The sequence below is a fragment of the Pelophylax lessonae genome, assembly GCF_965119305.1.
Source record: "Pelophylax lessonae genome assembly, chromosome: 5".
In the NCBI taxonomy this organism is placed as follows: domain Eukaryota; kingdom Metazoa; phylum Chordata; class Amphibia; order Anura; family Ranidae; genus Pelophylax; species Pelophylax lessonae.
Genome location: NC_138772.1, coordinates 413163198 through 413180752, shown reverse-complemented (window position 1 = coordinate 413180752; position 17555 = coordinate 413163198). Strand labels below are relative to the sequence as shown.

General features: G+C 41.4%; 1 protein-coding gene and 1 pseudogene across 2 annotated transcripts in view; one reads left to right on the top strand and one right to left on the bottom strand.

The window, feature by feature from the left end:
- CCDC178 (coiled-coil domain containing 178) overlaps positions 1 to 17555 on the top strand; it is a 433474-nt gene that overhangs the window by 236311 nt on the left and 179608 nt on the right. The window lies entirely within an intron of this gene.
- On the bottom strand, positions 15725 to 15985 carry LOC309556263 (small nuclear ribonucleoprotein F-like; annotated as a pseudogene). Its single transcript has one exon. The product of its transcript is annotated as a small nuclear ribonucleoprotein F-like (transcript).

Sequence of the window (17555 nt, the reverse complement as noted above, 5' to 3'; positions counted from 1 at the left end):
TGATGCTTCCGACAACAGACTGCGACTTTTCGGCCGAACAAAATCTGGTATGCATGCTATAAAATTTTTGTTGGCCGTCAACACAACGGCCGATTTTCCGTCAGTCAGTACAGATTTCGGCAGACACAAATGTGATGAGCAAGACTGGGCATGCTCAGAGAAGAAAAAACACACGAAAAGTAAACCAGAACATGACATCACTTCTGAAGTTGGCTTTTGTTGGCCGATAAAATTTGTGTGCAGTCTAGAGCACATTTCAACCAACACAACGACACTGGACAAAAGACGGCCGATCGGTCGGCCGATAATCGTTGTGTGTGTACGAGGCATTAGTCCCCACATTGTGATTACATTCAAATGCTAGATTTGCTGTCATTTTGTTACCATGTATGAATAAGAGTGGTGTACTATTCAATGAGTAATTGTAACAAGGACGTTATCTCTGTTATAATCAGCCATTGCTTCTATAAAATTATTTTAACATGTTTTGAATAAAAAGTTATATAAGTTTATAAGCCCCCGTTCACATAGGGGCGACAGCGCGCCGCTACCTCGGAGCGGGCACCACGGACTTCATAACATTAAAGTCTATGGCGGTTGCCTCCGGGTTGCCCCAAAGAAGCTCCGGACCCTTTTTCTAGGTCGGAGCGACTTGTGTTGCTCCTATTAGAACGGGTCCGCAGCTTCCCTATGGGAGGCGACCTGCGGCGACCTGTGAGGCGACCAGGTCGCCTCACAGGTCGCCCTAGTGTGAACCGGCACTAAGGCTTTTTAATGATAGTCTATTGTATTATTCAAGCTTACATGTGCCCTATAAAGTCCCAAATATCTTGCCATGTACATTTTTTGGCATCTGTTATTTTAGATGTTGGCTCATTATGGCATTGAACCAACCTCTGTTCTATGTTTTTATAAGAAAAACAGAGGTAAAAGCTGGATACAAAAATGATGAAGTGTCAGGAAAGGAAGAGAGAGATTTCAAAAAAAAGTATTCAGAACAAGAAGGTGTAAGAGTATTATATAGGATGGTGTTCAGAAAAGGAAGAGAGGTCAGGAAATTTCAGGGGATACTAGGAAAGATGCTGGGTCAGAGCAAAAAATTTTAACATATCCTAGAGGAATGCCCAGCTAACCTGACATTACACACACTCTCCTTGGTAATGATCACAAAATTAATACAAATAATGGGCTAAAAACTAAACCAGTCAACATTTTTTTAATGAATGTTGTATATACAGTATAATCCTGTGGGTTTAAACAAGACTAAAGGCTTTGATAGCTAGACATGTAGAGCAGTAAATGGGCAAGCCTTACAATATGTGTCAATGTGCGGTCAAAAATTCCCCCTCTTCATGTCAAACGCATCCAGGAAAACATGCCCCATCCCCCAGAGAAAAATCACCTCTCTCTCTGTAAAACTTTTCCTCATCCTTTTAAGCAATCATCGAACCATTGAATTTCGCACACCTAGATGCACAGATATATGACAATATATTACGGGGTATCAGTAACACAGAATCTTGGTAATGTCTAAAGCAGGAGTACTGAATTAAAATTCATGGAGGTCCAATTTGTAAACTTTTTTTCCAACAGAGGTCTGAATTGCATGTTTGTGCGATGACTCAGATCCTTGCCATCACAGCCCCTTCATTTTATATCACAATTCCATTCTTGCATCCGTGTCCTCAGTCCTCCGCACATCACAGTCCCCCACTTCACGTCAGTCTTCCCTTCACATCAGTGTCCATTTCCCCCTTCACATCACCCCCCCACTTTACATCACTCCTCCACAGCACTGCCCCCCCTTACATCACCCCTCACAGCACTGTCTCTCCTTTACATCACCCCCACAACACAGCCTCACCTTTACATCACCCCCCCACAGCACTTCTCCACTTCACATCACCTCCCACAGCACTGTAACCTTTCACATCACCACCCACAGCACTTGCCTCCCTTTACATCACCCCCAACAGCGTTTTACCCCCTTTGCATCACATCTCCTCCCCCAGCACTCTTCCACTTTAAATCACCCCCCAGCACTTCCCCCTTTCACATTATACCCCTTCCTCCCATAGCATTGCTCACCCTTTACATCACATCTCCTCTTCCACAACACTGCCCCACTTCACATCAGTCCCCTTCCTCCACACACTTGCGCCTCCTTTACATCACATTTCCCCCCTCAGCACTGCACCCTTTACCTCCCCCCTATAGCACTGCTCCCCATTACATCTGCCCCCACCCACAGCACTTCCTCGTCACCAGCACTTGCTCCCCTTCACATCACCCCCCCCCCCACAGCACTGCTCCCCTTTACATCCCCCCCACATTACTTGTCCCCCTTTGCATCACCCTCCCCCACAGCACTGCTCCCCTTTCACATTACCCTCTCCCCACCACAATAATGTCTTCTGCCCCATCCACATCTCCACATCTGCCCCCCTCTTCAAAATAGCCCCCCACACACACAGTACTGCAAACAGCACACCCCCTGTCTCCCCCCCCCCCCCCCAGCTTCACTGCCATCTCCTCTTTCCCATACTTTTTTACCTTACTCAGAGTGGGAGGCACAGCAGCACTGGACAAAGGGTGGGAGCTTCTGGGGATAACTTTTTATATTAACAAGCTGGTGATTGGTTGCTAGAACTGCTAGGTGTCCTAGCAATGAATCACCTGCTAGTTGATCTAGAAAGTTAACTCATGCAGCTCCCACTGCAGTCCTCCATCCAGTGCCTCCTGATCCCTGTTCATTGCTATGCTATCTCTCGCTCTTCTCACTGCCTTCAGAATGACAGCCACGGAGGCCAGAGGGAACAAAGGCTCCTAAATGGCGCAACCATAGGTCCAGATTGGACAGTAGCTTGGTCTGGATCCAGAACACCATGCCTGCCAGTTAGTCTAAAGAATTGTCTTAATTCCAGCATGACATTTTGTACCATGATAATGTTGCAACACAGAAAGCTAAACCATGATTTTTGTTTGCGCTAAACCATAAAGAAAGTCTATCATTCGAATTTCTATTTTACAGTTCTGTCCCATATGGGACAACATACATGTAGTACTTTGTCCCATGTTTCTAAGTGCTTTCTAACTCTAGGTATGAAAACCAACCACCCCCCTTGCCTTGACCAATCTGATAAAAGCTTTGAAGGAAATGATTGACTCATAGCTGCAGCTTGTCTTGACTGTTAACACTTTCCTGAGACAAGCAACGAGCTAGGGGAAACTTGTCAGCTCCTGCATTCATGCCAGTGCTTGTATTGGGAAATGTTCACATCCGAAACAAACTGTAGCTATAGATATGTAGCACCCTCCTACATAAGTGCTAGAAGAGAGAATATCGTTTTTGGATCTTTTCTGCTTACCAGAGAGATTGCCAGGTATAGGTAGGTATAGAGATTGCCAGAGGGAAGTATCTGTTAGTGGCTCAGGTGCAGCTCAGCTTGTCTTAAGTGTTTCACACTGGTCCAATAGGGAGGAATATTGGACAGTCGGAGGAAACCTGACAAATGAGTGCACAGGCATTTAGTACAGCCCTGGTGATTGGCAGAGGAAAGTGCGATGGTGCATGCTGGGATACTGTATAAATAATAGAGGCACATGTGCTTGGGGTCTTTCAGCTGTAAAGCGGGGTCCCAGAGGGAGGGGGCAGCTGTCCCTCCTCTTCAGAGCTGATTGTAAGGAAGACTCTGGAGAGGATCTGATTCTGCCTACAGTGAGTACAGATCTGTGTCGTGGGGCCTGTTTTGAGAGGGTCACCCCTTCTGCTAGAAGAGTCAGTGGATGGGTGTCAGTCAAGGGGATGCTAGAGAGTTTCCTGAAGATAATGTAGTTGCATTGATTCTGCTGCTTGAGCGAGCAAGAGGACTTAATTCTTCCATAAAAGTGGCAGTATGATTAAAGCAGTGTGCCTGCTTTCACAAATAACCTTGCGAGGCCAAGTGAGAGTTGGAGTATCCCACTATTCCCTTCTCCCATCCAAGTTCCACAATAAATACCAAAAACCAAAACCCCTGGACTGTTTTTTGAGTAATGAGCAACTGAGAGTAAGGATGTCCCTTAATGACTGTCTGCAGGTAATCAGAGGAGGCCCAATAAGTCATCACACAGCAAGCCCTACAGGGACAGTGCTACATTTGGGGGCATCGTCTGGGATTTCCAGCAGTGGTTGCTATTTACCCAAGAAACGCCATGCCTTCTCAAGTAAAATGCTGGAGGGTCGGTGGAAAAAGGATGTGCTGTACTGTAGGAGAAAGTAATGTCTGCTGTACAGTAATCAGTGCAAGTGTGCTTTCAAGTTATGGTCAAGAAAGCAGTGACCCTGGATGCGGGGATCGGCGTGTCAGGGGTTGTGTCAGTACATGTGCTGTAGAAGAAAATGTCTGCCGTGCAGTCGGTAACAGCAGGACAATTTCTAACAGCAGTGAGGGAGTTTGGTTGGCTTGTGAATGGAAAAGTGCAACGGGAGCTCAAGTCCAGGTGTACGTTTAGTAAACTGAGAAGTTTTCTCTCAGTTCACTTCTCGGCAATTCTCAGAGAAAAATTATCAACTCTGGCACCCAGTTTAGGTGGTCGAGAACTTCAATTCCCAAAGGGTGATCAGAGGAGAATTTTTTTCTCTGAAAACGGCCGTGATCCCTGTATAACTGGGTGGACTGCCTGTAATCTCACGAGATTTTGTGAGATTACAGTGCCGCCAAGTTTTAAAAGTGAAACCAAAGTTTAAAAGCACTCGTAATGTCATGTTCTGACACATGAAAACTTACTGAATATCTATCGATCTATACACACACACACACACACACACACATACACACATATACAGTATACATACAGTGTATATACATATGTACATACAGTATATATATATATATATATATATATATACACACCAGTACATACAGTGTATATATATATATATATATATATATATATATATATATATATATATATATATATATATATATATATATATATATACACACCAGTACATACAGTGTATATATATATATATAGTATATGTATATATATATATATATATATATATATATATATATATATATATATATATATACATACATACACCTATACATACATACCATATATACATATATATTTTTTATTTTTTTTATTTTGAACCCCCTGGTGCTGATATATAGGAAGAAAGAAGTCTTCTTCCTCTGATCACACAGCTTCTCCCCCTGATTCTCCACCTCTGAGCTGGAGAATCTGGAATGGAGATATTTCAGAATAACGGCTGTGTGATCTTCAGATCTCACTTTTCTAAACTGGCCGTTTGTGACAGAAACGGTCATGTACTGTGATGAGAAGAGAAGAACGTGTTCTCTGCTCCTCATCTCAGCAAACTAAACGGTAACTCATCAGAGATCAGTCGTGATCCTCAGGATCACGGCTTTTCTCTGCATATTAAAAGTACACCCAAGACAGAAGAGGCAGATGTATGTGTATCTGTGGCAGAAAACACAATCTGCATTGCTGTACCATTCATGCAGGATGAGCAGTGCTGTGGCAGCAGCGAAGGGGTTACTGCACCGCACAGGAGAGAGCATGCCAAAGAGATCTGCCTAGCAGGAGTAGCCACCTTTTGGGCCATGAGCCATTACTGTTATTAAAAGAAGTACTGAGAAAGACACTTTGTGAAGATTCCTTTGGGCCAGTGGGCCAGAGTAATGTTGTAAGAAACTTTGTGCAAGTTGCTACCTTGTGAGAGAAGGGTAGTGGCTCATTGTCTCTTCAGAGAGAGGGGTGTCAGAGTGAAGGATCCCTTGAAGAGTTCTTACAGACACTCACAAGTAGGCAAGCCTTGCTAAGGCTCCAGCAATAATAGTCTGCCGCCAGGAGAAGACGTGTTGCCTCGGTGTTGCAGAGAGAAGGACTCTGTGAACACCAGACTCCACATTTCTTCATTCTAGCTTGTGGGTCTGACTAGAATAGGAAAGTGTCAGTGCCCTGGTAATTAAAAAGGGACTATTGCCAGTCATATGGTTCCCAAATGGAACAAGTACATAAATGTTTAGTTAGTTAGATTGGCAGGTTGTTCTGTTTGTCTATTAGAGGAACATAACAGGACCACGAGTCAAATGTGCCCTTAGGGGGCTGGATGCATCAGAAGTCTCTACGGGATAGTTAGTGTTAGAGATTCTTCAGGTAATAAGGTCGCCTCTGTGGAGAGGGCAGTCTCACTTGAGTATATAGGATGTAAAGTTACTACACGCTCACCCTTTTTCCTTTGCAGGCTTGCAGGGGATCTTCATGCCTTTGAGAGGCTTACTATTGTCTATTTTATTTATATATGTACAAATGTTATTTGTAGCATAGTTAGTCAGGATGTTTAACCTTTTCCTGTCAGACAAATTTTTGTTTGGCAGGGGGTGCATTAATATAATGCGCCTGGTGAAACCCTGTGTAAATTTGTAAATTGTGTACACCAGATGTCTATATTTTTTCACGTAACTTATTATATCTACTGGCCACATATGGGGGTATGCCCCATGGCCCTGTACATATGTTATTTCCCTTTTCCCCCTTTCCAGGTTTGTGGGATACTCCTTGTACATTTTTGCACAGGTATTTTTTGTAGGGCCAGATCCCTAGAGCCAGTGAGGACATGACTCAGTTTGGCAGGGGGGTGGATGTAGCACCCTCCTAGGTAGGTGCTAGAAGAGAGAATATAGTTTTTGGATCTTTTCTGCTTACCAGAGAGATTGCCAGATACATTTATATTGCTCTCTGCCTACTATAGAGCAGGATCTGTTAGTGAGGTCTGCTCATAGTGCTCAGGTGCAGCTCAGCTTGTCTGAAATGTTTCACACTGGTCCAATAAAGAGGCATATTGGACAGTGGGAGGAAACATGACAAATGCGTGCACAGACTTTTAGTTCAGCCCTGGTATTGGCAGAGGAAAGTGCTTCAGTGCATGCTGGGATACTGTATAAATTCCAAGGGCACATGTGCTCGAGGTATTTCAGCTGGAGAGCAGGATCCTGGAGGGAGGGGCAGCTGCCCCTCCTTTGTGGAAGCTGCCATGCGGCCTCAGGTGGTCGATCTGAGGGCCGGAGAGTAACAGAGGAGCTGAACCCAGATGTCCTGCAGAGCTGACTGTAAAGGAGACACTGGAGAGGATCTGATTCTACCTACAATGGGTACAGATCTGTGGCCTGTTTTGAGAGGGCCACCCCTTCTGCTAGATGAGTGAGTGGACGGGTGTCAATCAAGGGGATGCTAGAGAGTGTCCTAAAGATATTGTAGTGACATCAAGTCTGCAGCTAGAGAAAGCAAGATGACTTAATTCCTCCATACAAGTGGCAGTTTGGTCAAAGCAGTGTGTCTGCTTCCACAAATAACCTGTTGAGGCTAAGTGAGAGTTGTCCTCATCTACTGTGAATAGTTCAAGTTGGAGTATCCCACTATGCCCTTCTCCCTACCAAGTTCTACAATAAATACCAAAAACCAAAACCCCTGGAATGTTTATTGAGTAACGAGCAACTGGGAGTAAGGATGGATGAGTGAACTGTCCCCAAATGACGGTCTGTAGGTAATCAGAGGAGACCCAAGAAGTCATCACACAGCAAGCCCTACGGGGACAGTGCTACAGATATACCATCGTTTTCAAGCTTATGTCAGATTGGCCAGGGCAGAAGGGGAAGAATGGGCAAGTTGGTACGCACAATTTGGGACAAGTTGGGCAATATATGGGACAAAGTACTTCATGCACTTTGTCCCATAGGCAAGAGAATTGTAAAATAAAATAAAAAAACAAATGGATATATCTTCTATAAGGCCATATCTGCAGCTGCTTTCTAAGTGGGGAAGAATGTTGCATCCACCACTCTGTACATATTCACTGTGGATTGTCTTTGAGGAGAGGATACTATCAATGGGGAGCTTCCAGGAGCTGTCAGAAAAAGACTAAAGGCAATGCCAAAATAGTGAAAGATAGTTTGAATAATGGTGCAGGGGTATGCAGCAAAGAAGGGACACTTATGTCGAAAAGGCTGCTGTTGCCCACTGTTATGTTGTGTATTGTTTTATTACTATTAGTTGATCCTGTTAGTCTGCAGCTTATAGTTGCCTATCTGCCCAGACACCCCCTAGCAGTGCTATAGTTTGTCCTAACTCCTGTCACATATACAGTATATGTTTAAAAAATGTAAAGGAAGGAATGTGAAATTAAAAGACTTCATTTACTGATTATTTTGATACTCTTATATAGGTAAAAATAATAAATTTTTCAGATACTGGTCCTTTAAAGTCACCCTATTACCAATAATCTGAGTTCTGGAAACAAATAGCTGTGAATATACAGGCCTGATATTCCCAGTCCTGCCAACTGTCTCCGCAGCCCCTCGGGCTGAACAAAGGAAATCATTTTGTTCCCTTATCCATGCTAAACTGCATGGATGGATTTATCAGAAGTGCTGGCTACTGTATTCTGACACCCAATCCGACACCCATGACTGTCAGAATACCTTAATACTGCCTGCATTGGTCAAAACATTTTTGCAACGCTTCTTTGACAAAATATGATTTAAAAAAATACTTTTGTTGAGCCAGGAGGTAATGACTTTTGTCAATCTCTGTATGGCAAATGGCTAAAGTTCTGCTGAGCTTCTTGGACAGCGGAGGACTGCAAAGAGTTAGTCTAATCATATCTGCATGTAGCCTTTTGGAGTATCAATCTTTTTTCTTTTTGCTGTAATACCACTTTTAATATGTTTTTTTTTTTTCTTATTGTATTCTATTATTGGTTTTAACATTATAACCTTCGTAAGGCCTTTATAACTAGTGACTTTTGTTTCTGCCATGCATCAAGCCTTTGTTTCCTCCCTCTACATCAACATTTGGTGCAATGGTTTTATCCTCTGCAGATCCTACCATTTGGAACAGACTTCCTGTATCTCTCTGCCTCATTGAGTCTTCATCTCTTTTCACATCTCATCCTAAAACACATCTTTTCTCGCTTGCCTATGGTTCTTAATTTCTCTTTTCCTCTGTTATTGGCCCCTTGACTGATTGAATGCTTTAATTTCTCTAGCGCACACACCACTCTTTTTCAATAATTATTATCATAAACTCTCTGCTGACTTATATTTTATTTTTTCATTACATAAAGCATTTTGGAATTAAGTTTAAATGAGAGACATGAAAACTATTTTTATGTGATTGAGTGTGTGACTACTTCAATCAATTTATTTCCTGATATTTAGTACAGCTCACTGGTACAGTGAATGTATATGCACATACTGTATATATGATATATCCTGGATAATATTTTGTTATTTGCTGAATTTTTACTATAGTCACATTATTTAAATCACATGTATGCAATAATTAGGTACCAATTTATTTCTGAATGGTTTGCAATAAATGAGTTAATGGGTGATTTCTGTGGACACCGTCTTCCATATACAGCATTATAGTGATTTTATTTTGAGGAATAGCCCAGCATTTCGATATTTTGTACTGCAATTCACTGATGTTGCCAGTTAAATTTTATTATAGTAAATCATTTTTCAAAAAACCCTACTGTAGCCCTACTCAGTTCATCTTCAATTTAAGGTTCTACAGATAATGATATTATAAGCTTAACTTAAAAATCGGAATATCAATAAATATAAGTTAGATTTCTCATAAGTGCATCATTCTGTCTTTACAAATATAAGAATGCAAGCTTTTGGGATATATACATGTATTTTTCAGCTTTTTTCTATATTTGTAGAATGTTTTCCTTTTTCTTAAAAGAAAAAAATTAATAGACTGCTATAGGTAGAGTACCGTTATGTTTGTCATTTAGCCTAGGTTCACACTAATGCAGTGCGGGATGCCCGCAATCTATGCGTGTTTTCCACACCGAATTCAGATTGCACTACCCTTGTAATCCGCAGCGGGTCTCAGTGCAGTCTTAAAGACACCCCAAATGCAGGTTGCAAAAGCAATGCATTTTCCCCGCAGTATCATGTACCAAAGTACCATGCGTTCCAATTGCAGTGCGGTTCCAAAACCATTCAAAATGAATGGGCTGAAATTGCACTGCATTGAATTGCATTCAAACTGAACAGGAATGTAGTGCGGTTCCTGTGCGATTCACATGTTGTTCATAGTGTGAACCGAGGCTAAAGCTTTTATTTCATTTTAAGTCCATGGCATGATTTAATAAGAAAAAACTCATGCTGGCAATAAGACTGAATTGTTATTGCCTCCCTCAAAGGAAAAACTATGTTCAGTTGCTCGAGCATCTTCACATGCATTACTCATTGGGTATTATAGATATTCAAAGTACAAAGTAGTAAAAAAAAAAAAAGCTTATTCTGAATATTTTTAAGCAAAAAGTTATAACAAATAGCAATATGTTAAAAATAATTGTCAATAAAAGTTCCAAGACAACTAATTCTGAATGAATTCCAAATTATGGTAATAATAATTGTATGATTTGTTAATTTTGCAACAATTTCATCCTATAAAAATCTTTTGTTATTTCACTGATTTGAAGGGAAAAAAATGTTTCCCGCACAAGCTATATTGTAATTTTTTTTTTTTAAAGTTACCTTTCCATTTCATTCAAAAGCCAGCTGTCCAAAATTCAAATGTTGCTTCACTGTGGCCTTGGCAGGCATGGCTATGCAGGCTTACAGTTTGTCATATTGCTTTAACCAGATATGTTATTTTTATTTTTATAGGGATATAGACATTAGTCTCAATTTTCAAAGCTATCACACCAGGGATAAGGATTCTTGAAAAAAGAAGCAGTTAGTTTTAGTTGAGCCCAATGAGATTTGAAAATTACAGTCAGATGGCTGAAACTAAAGTGTCTTAGACTTGTGTAGGGGCCCATTCACCCCACTGCAGTGTGGTAATGTGCATTTTACCACAACACGCGGTAACTCACCTTGGTATGCCGCAGTGCATATCAAGACACCTTCTCAAGCCCCCTGCATTGCCATGCAACACAGTGCAAAAAAAAAAAAAAAAAAAAAAGCACAGTGCAGTGCAATACTTAGAAAACTCAGCATGCTTGAATTTTTGTGCCATTGTGGTGCGCTAGACAGCCTTTTCCAAAAAATGCATTTTAGCCAACCCTGTTGGTTAAAATGGGCCCTAAAGATATGCGAAATTTGGCTGTTAATGGATTGTCTTCTTATTGAAATTGGATGTCTATGGGATACCAAGGTCCTCATTGGTCTCCCTTAGCAGATACACAGGCAATTTTTTGTTTCTAGTGTGGCACCAGAATTGATGCCCAGTAAAAGCATATACAATAAATACAGTGCTTGTTATCCAAAAATACAATGATATAATACCCTGAAAACTGGAGAAATGAAAAACAGATCATATAGATATGTTCACATCATTTGAAAAGTACTTGTGATAGGGTACTAAGCATAAGAATATTATTAACAGGAGGCTGATGCACTTTCTGTTGATTGCATTTTGCACTCTTGTAGAATGTAAATACCGTATTTTCCGGCGTATAAGACGACTGGGCGTATAAGACGACCCCCCTATTACATGATCTACTGGTAATACTTATACTTAGGTTACCTTGGAGATATTATACTCGGCGTATAAGACGACCCCCCATTTTTGGGGGATTTTTTTGAGGTTCAAAAGTAGTCTTATACGCCAGAAAATACAGTATATATATATCTGTTGCTTAAACTGGCCACATTCAGTTGGTCTAATGTTCTAACACTAGATAATTCAAACATTCAAAAATGTTTTCACTGAACTAGTCAGAGACATGCATGTTTATAAAACAATAATGTTCATGTCTATGCATTCAGAAGACACTCCCAGTATTAGCCATACTGTATCCTGGTGGAACAAAAGCTGCTGGCTGGGAAACAGCCAGTCCACAACCCCTCCAAGAACAAACTTACAAGGGTGTCTTTTGAAGTATTCACTAGAATCCTGATTATTGCCTGACCTTGCTAAAAGCAACATAGTCAGTCATCCAAGTCAGGCGGTATTACGAAACTACCAGGGGATATCTGATCATTTGTATATAAATGTTGTAAATTTAAAAATAAATGATAATGACTAGTGTTTTGTCAATAATCTGTTTATTTATATCTTTACTTTGCACCCATATATCTGTATGGTACCATGCTGTCGGCATTAGATAGCTGTTTCACTTAAATGAAAGACTTAACTACAAAAAGGAGCGCAAACAGATCTCCAACTGTGAGCTAATTAAAGGCAATTCCGTTGCATTGTTCTCCACTAAACAACATTTGTAATTTTTTTTTTCTTGCATTTAATTTTACTGTCAGTGCAATCAAGCATTATCTAAGCAATCGCTTTATTTTTTAATACGTATATATAAATGTCTTGCATTAAACCAGATATTTATCCAATATTGGGTAAACTCTAATATAGACTACCTTAGCATAAATAAATTGCATTCTGTTTGCAAGTCGAAAATATCCTGGCAAATGAAGGTTAATTTAAGTGAGGACTGTCTGAAAGTATTATAATGAAATATTAAGGGTCATATTCTTATATGTCCCCATGCTTACGAAGGTAATTATACAGAATAAATAACATATTTTGCGTTGTCAAAAGAGTTGGGCCAAACACCCCCCGGTTCGGTTTGCACCAGAACTCTCGAACATCGCAAAAGTTTTGACGCAAACCCTATTAAAGTCTATGGGTCTTGAACTTGAAAAATCGGAAGTGCCCATTTTGAAGGCTTATATGTAAATTATTGGCCATAAAAAGGCTATGGGGGCCCAGGTACTGCCCTGGGGGACATGAATCAATGCAATTTAAAAAAAAAAAAAACCCATACATTTTGAAGGAGTAGTGATTTTAATGATGCTTAAAGTGAAACAATAAGATTTCCTTTAAATATAGTGCCTGGAGGGTCCCCTTAGTCTACCTGTAAAGTGGTGCATCTGTACCGTGTATGAAACCGGATGCAGCAAAACCGACATATATAAAGAAAAACAAAATTAATTTAAGATGATTTTCCTCGACATACGAGTCCTATGACCGATCCTCCTGGCCTACAGCACATTCTTATGTACACATGTTGGGCCCTTCGTAGCTCACCCTAATGCCGCATCTTCTGCGATAAATTGGGTCACGAAATTCCAATTGTCAACTTACTGTAAATTGTTATTCACCTTGGAATCAAACACATAGACCTTTGTTAGAATCCAAACGTTTGTGTCTCCTCCCAGAGATACCCCACCACACCTTATCAGCGATATACAAATCAATATTGGCTCACACTCACAATACGCTCCCCACGTTCACTAAACTGTGGTCTAGAGAGCTGGGGTTTGAGGTACCAACTGGAGATTGGCACATGGCATTCTTATTTACTCACAAATCTTCTACCTCAGATTATGCTCAAGATAAGAATTACAAATTATTATCCAGATGGTCCTGCGACCCGGTTACAATCCACCGGATCTTTCCAACATCCACAGACACATGTTTGCCCTGTCACATGAGGAGAGGAATGTACTTGCACATTTGGTGGGAGTGTGAGAGTATCTACACAGAGATCTATGATGAATCCCTTACCCCTTCTCCCTCCATAGCTCTGTTATCCATCCGCCCGGGCCCGGTCAAAACCCAAAAATCTAGCCTACGAAGATTCTTCCTCTCTCCGCTGCTAGACAATTAATATCCAGACATTGGAAAAGTTCCTTCACCCCAACCTTATCTTCTTGGGTAAGCAAAATTAATGACATCATGCTAATGGAGGAGATGCAAGCGAGAGAGCTCGATAAGTGGGAAAAGTTTACCACACTTTGGTACATATGGATTCATTTGTTCTCATCAGAGAAATTGAGAGATAGAATCCATCAAAAACTCTAACCTCATGATTGCATTATAGCCTGAGAGAACTCGTCTCCACTGTTTTGCTTTTTTCTCTCTTTCTCTCTATTTTTCCATCTTTTCTATTTCTTTTTCTGACTATGCTCCTCTTTTACCCTTAGACTCCTGCCATGAATATTGTCACAAAACAACAAAGGAGTGTAGCGCCAGAGACAAATGACAGTCACTCAATTGTACAGTCCATAAAAATGCAGATGGTAATAAATCCACTTACAGGATTCCATAAGAAAAAGGAAAACTCCCACGCCAGGTAGAGTGATAGTTATAGGAAACACTTCACCATGGTGCTCTAGACAGATGGGCTGCTTACCAGAAGCATTCGACCCTCAGATTATAGAGTGGTCAAAAGCGTGTGTGATGTCAGATTCCTTCATTAATCGGCAGCAGCAGGGACAATGGTTAAAACCGGGTCACCCCCTTCTCCCAACGCCAGAACAATCCAATAAGCACAAATGGATAGTCCAAACCTCCAAAGAGAAAAGGCTCCAATCGTGTAGTAGTTCAAAACATTTATTGTTAAAACAAAGTAGCACTCACGTGTTACTTGATCAAACCAGACACGGGTTACCAAGATGTCCACGGCGTATGCGTGCTTGTGTCGTATCCTTTATCTTATGGAATCCTCTAAGTGGATTTATTACCATCTGCATTTTTATGGACTATACAATTGAGTGACTGTCATTTGTCTCTGGCGCTGCACCCCTTTGTTGTTTTTTGCCATTTGGATTACAGTCATATCCATTGTTGCTGGCAGCCTATTTGTAACATTTATTTCAGTGACTGAGCGCGGATACTTTTCTTTTTTTTATGAATATTGTCACGTATTTGGTATGTACGGGTCTCTTGCATGTGCACCGATTAAGTGCACTGTTTGATTATCCTCACGTGTTTTATTTTCATATAGGTTTATAAACAGTGTTTTTTTTTTATAGAGATTGAACCCCTCTTTTCTCTCTCTTTTTTTTTGGAATCCGTTTTTTTCATCTCTTTATTTGTTTTCCATAGCAGTGAATTTTCTGCTTTTTTAATAATGTTCCTGTGCATTTGTTTTTTTTGAGTGAATGTGTTTGTCTCTCCTCAAATTTAGTTTACTTTAATAAACATATATTCAACCTTAAGTGGCGGTTCACACTAGGGCGACCTGTGAGGCGACCTGGTCGCCTCACAGGTCGCCGCAGGTCGCCTCCCATAGGGAAGCTGCGGACCCGTTCTAATAGGAGCGACACAAGTCGCTCCGACCTAGAGAAAGGGTCCGGAGCTTCTTTGGGGCGACCAGGAGGCGACCGCCATAGACTTCAATGTTATGAAGTCCGTGGCGGCCGCTCTGAGGTCGCGGCGCGCTGCTCGCACCGCGACCACGGAGGTCGCGGTGCGAAGTAGCGTCGCTGCAATGTGAACCGTCGCTTAATTGATTTTCCCTGCAAGCTTTCTTTATTTTGTAAACAATGGCTTGGGAAGCCAGTCTGTGTGATAAGGCCACAATTTAGTGCACTCCGACGAGATTTTTTGGATAATTTCTGGTGTCTCTTTGGCAGTTTTTGGATGAAGTAGGAAAGTTTTACACCACAGTGTGCAAGCCGCATGTGAAGAAGCCGAATTATAGTACACTCAGGCCAAGATTAACAATTATTTTTTTTAGATAAAGTCTGGTGTCTCTTTTGCAGATTTTGGATAGAATTACAGTGTGGAAAAATTGGGCTTTGGGTGTTGGTGCCTTCACACCGTAACCCTATAGAGGTACTCTTGAAAAAAAAAATCTGTTTATTTTTCCAAACAAAACATACAAAAACAATGTCCAACAATAACCTCAAAAGAAAAGTTTCAAAATAAATTTACAAAAGTAATTTGGAAGTTTCTTTATTCTCTCATCTCGCTATCTTCTTCCTCCTCTTCTACTCCTCGTATATACGATACATTATTACACCTTATTAGAACTTCTCCAAGATGTCCAGACGATGCCCCATCTATATACTCTTCTGTATTGGCGAGCTGCATGTTCATGTAGCCATCCACAGAGACCAGGTATCCCTTGTTTTCTATACCCCACTCCAGTTTCCCTATTACTGGCTTACAAGGCCATTGGGGATGGTTTTGGGTTTAGTGCCAAACTCATTCTGCTGCTGAAGCCGCTGCTGATCTACAGACCAGTGAAAGGAAGGTAAAAACCTTGCAGAATGCTCCGAGAACACATTGCCAGAGAGAGCAAGAAATGGCTACAGATACTCTTGATAAAAAGCAAGGATTGGCCTCTCTGTAAAAAATTTAAAGTATATGCACCTGTCAACCAGTTATGGAAAATTTGGGCTTTGGTGATGGTGGTGCTTGCACACCATAACCCTATAGATGTACATTTGATGAAAGCAAGAATTGGTTTGCTGTAAAAAAATGTAAAATATATGCACCTGTCAAAACAGGTGTGGAACAATTGGTCCTTGGGTGTTAATTGTGCCCATGAAACCTATAACAAAAAATTACTTCAATATAAAATCAACACCCTCAAAGCTAGGCAGCCTAGACAGTCTTGCAGAAATTCCAGATCAAAAAACATTTAATCAGAGACATCGGCATCAGGGGCTTGATAGCTGCTGCTAATCCAAGACTGATTCATTTTGACTAATATCAGACGATCAATGAAGTTTGTGGACAGACATGCTCTTTTATCTGTCACAAAACCTCCAGCAGCCCTAAATGCCCATTCAGGAAAACACAATAGATACAGAGCAACCCATCAGCTAAATTGCATACTAGGCAAGTTCTGGCCAGTGGTCTTTTCTCATGACCCAGTAACCCAGTGGATCATCTACTGGAAAGCGCTCCATGTCTGTTTTTGACCCTAGATAATCTTTCACCATATGATGCAGATGCTGCCGATGGAAGCTGACAGGCCTGGGCACTGAGGCTTAAAAATTTTTTAAATGCTTCACTGAGGCGGCCCCTTTCCCCACTGCTCCTCCTTTGACCAACAGAAGCCTCAAAACTACCTTTCTGTAACCTACCAGAGTCTGAAAAGGTGTTACATAAACTCCTCTTTAAGGTGTCCTCAAGATATTTCATTATATGCTCCCTCTGTAAGGGCAGGCTGAGTTCAGGGGCTTTCCCCTTGTAACGGTGGTCAAGAAGGGTTGTCAACCAATTATGATACTTTTCCTTGATGCTCGGGATCACTGAGAATTACACTGTCTGGAACTGCCTCCTCCCAGCCACGTACTACTCCCAAGGTTTTTGGGGACTGAAAACCATTTCTTAAGGTTTGACATATGTCTTCCCCTGCTTCAATGTCTCCAAAACTGCCAGAATCCTCCTCCTCCCTCTGCTCTTGTGTGTTCTGTGGCATTGCAAGAATGGTGTCTGCATAAAGTGGGCCTTGAGAGGAAGTGAAGTCCTCCTCTTCCTCCCGCTGCTCTGCCTCGAGTGCCCTGTCCATAATACCATGCAGAGTATGCTCCAGCAGGAACACAAAAGGGATATTATCACTGATGCATGCATTGTCACAGCTCACCATCCTTGTCGCCTCCTCAAATGGTGACAGTACAGTGAATGCATCCTTTATCAGCAGCCATTGGCGTGAGGAAAAAAAGCCAAGCTCCCCTGAACCTGTCCCTGTGCCATACTCACACAGGCCTTCTGCTGCATGTGCAGCCACTGCAGCATTACCAAAGTTGAGTTTGACCTGGTGGGCATGT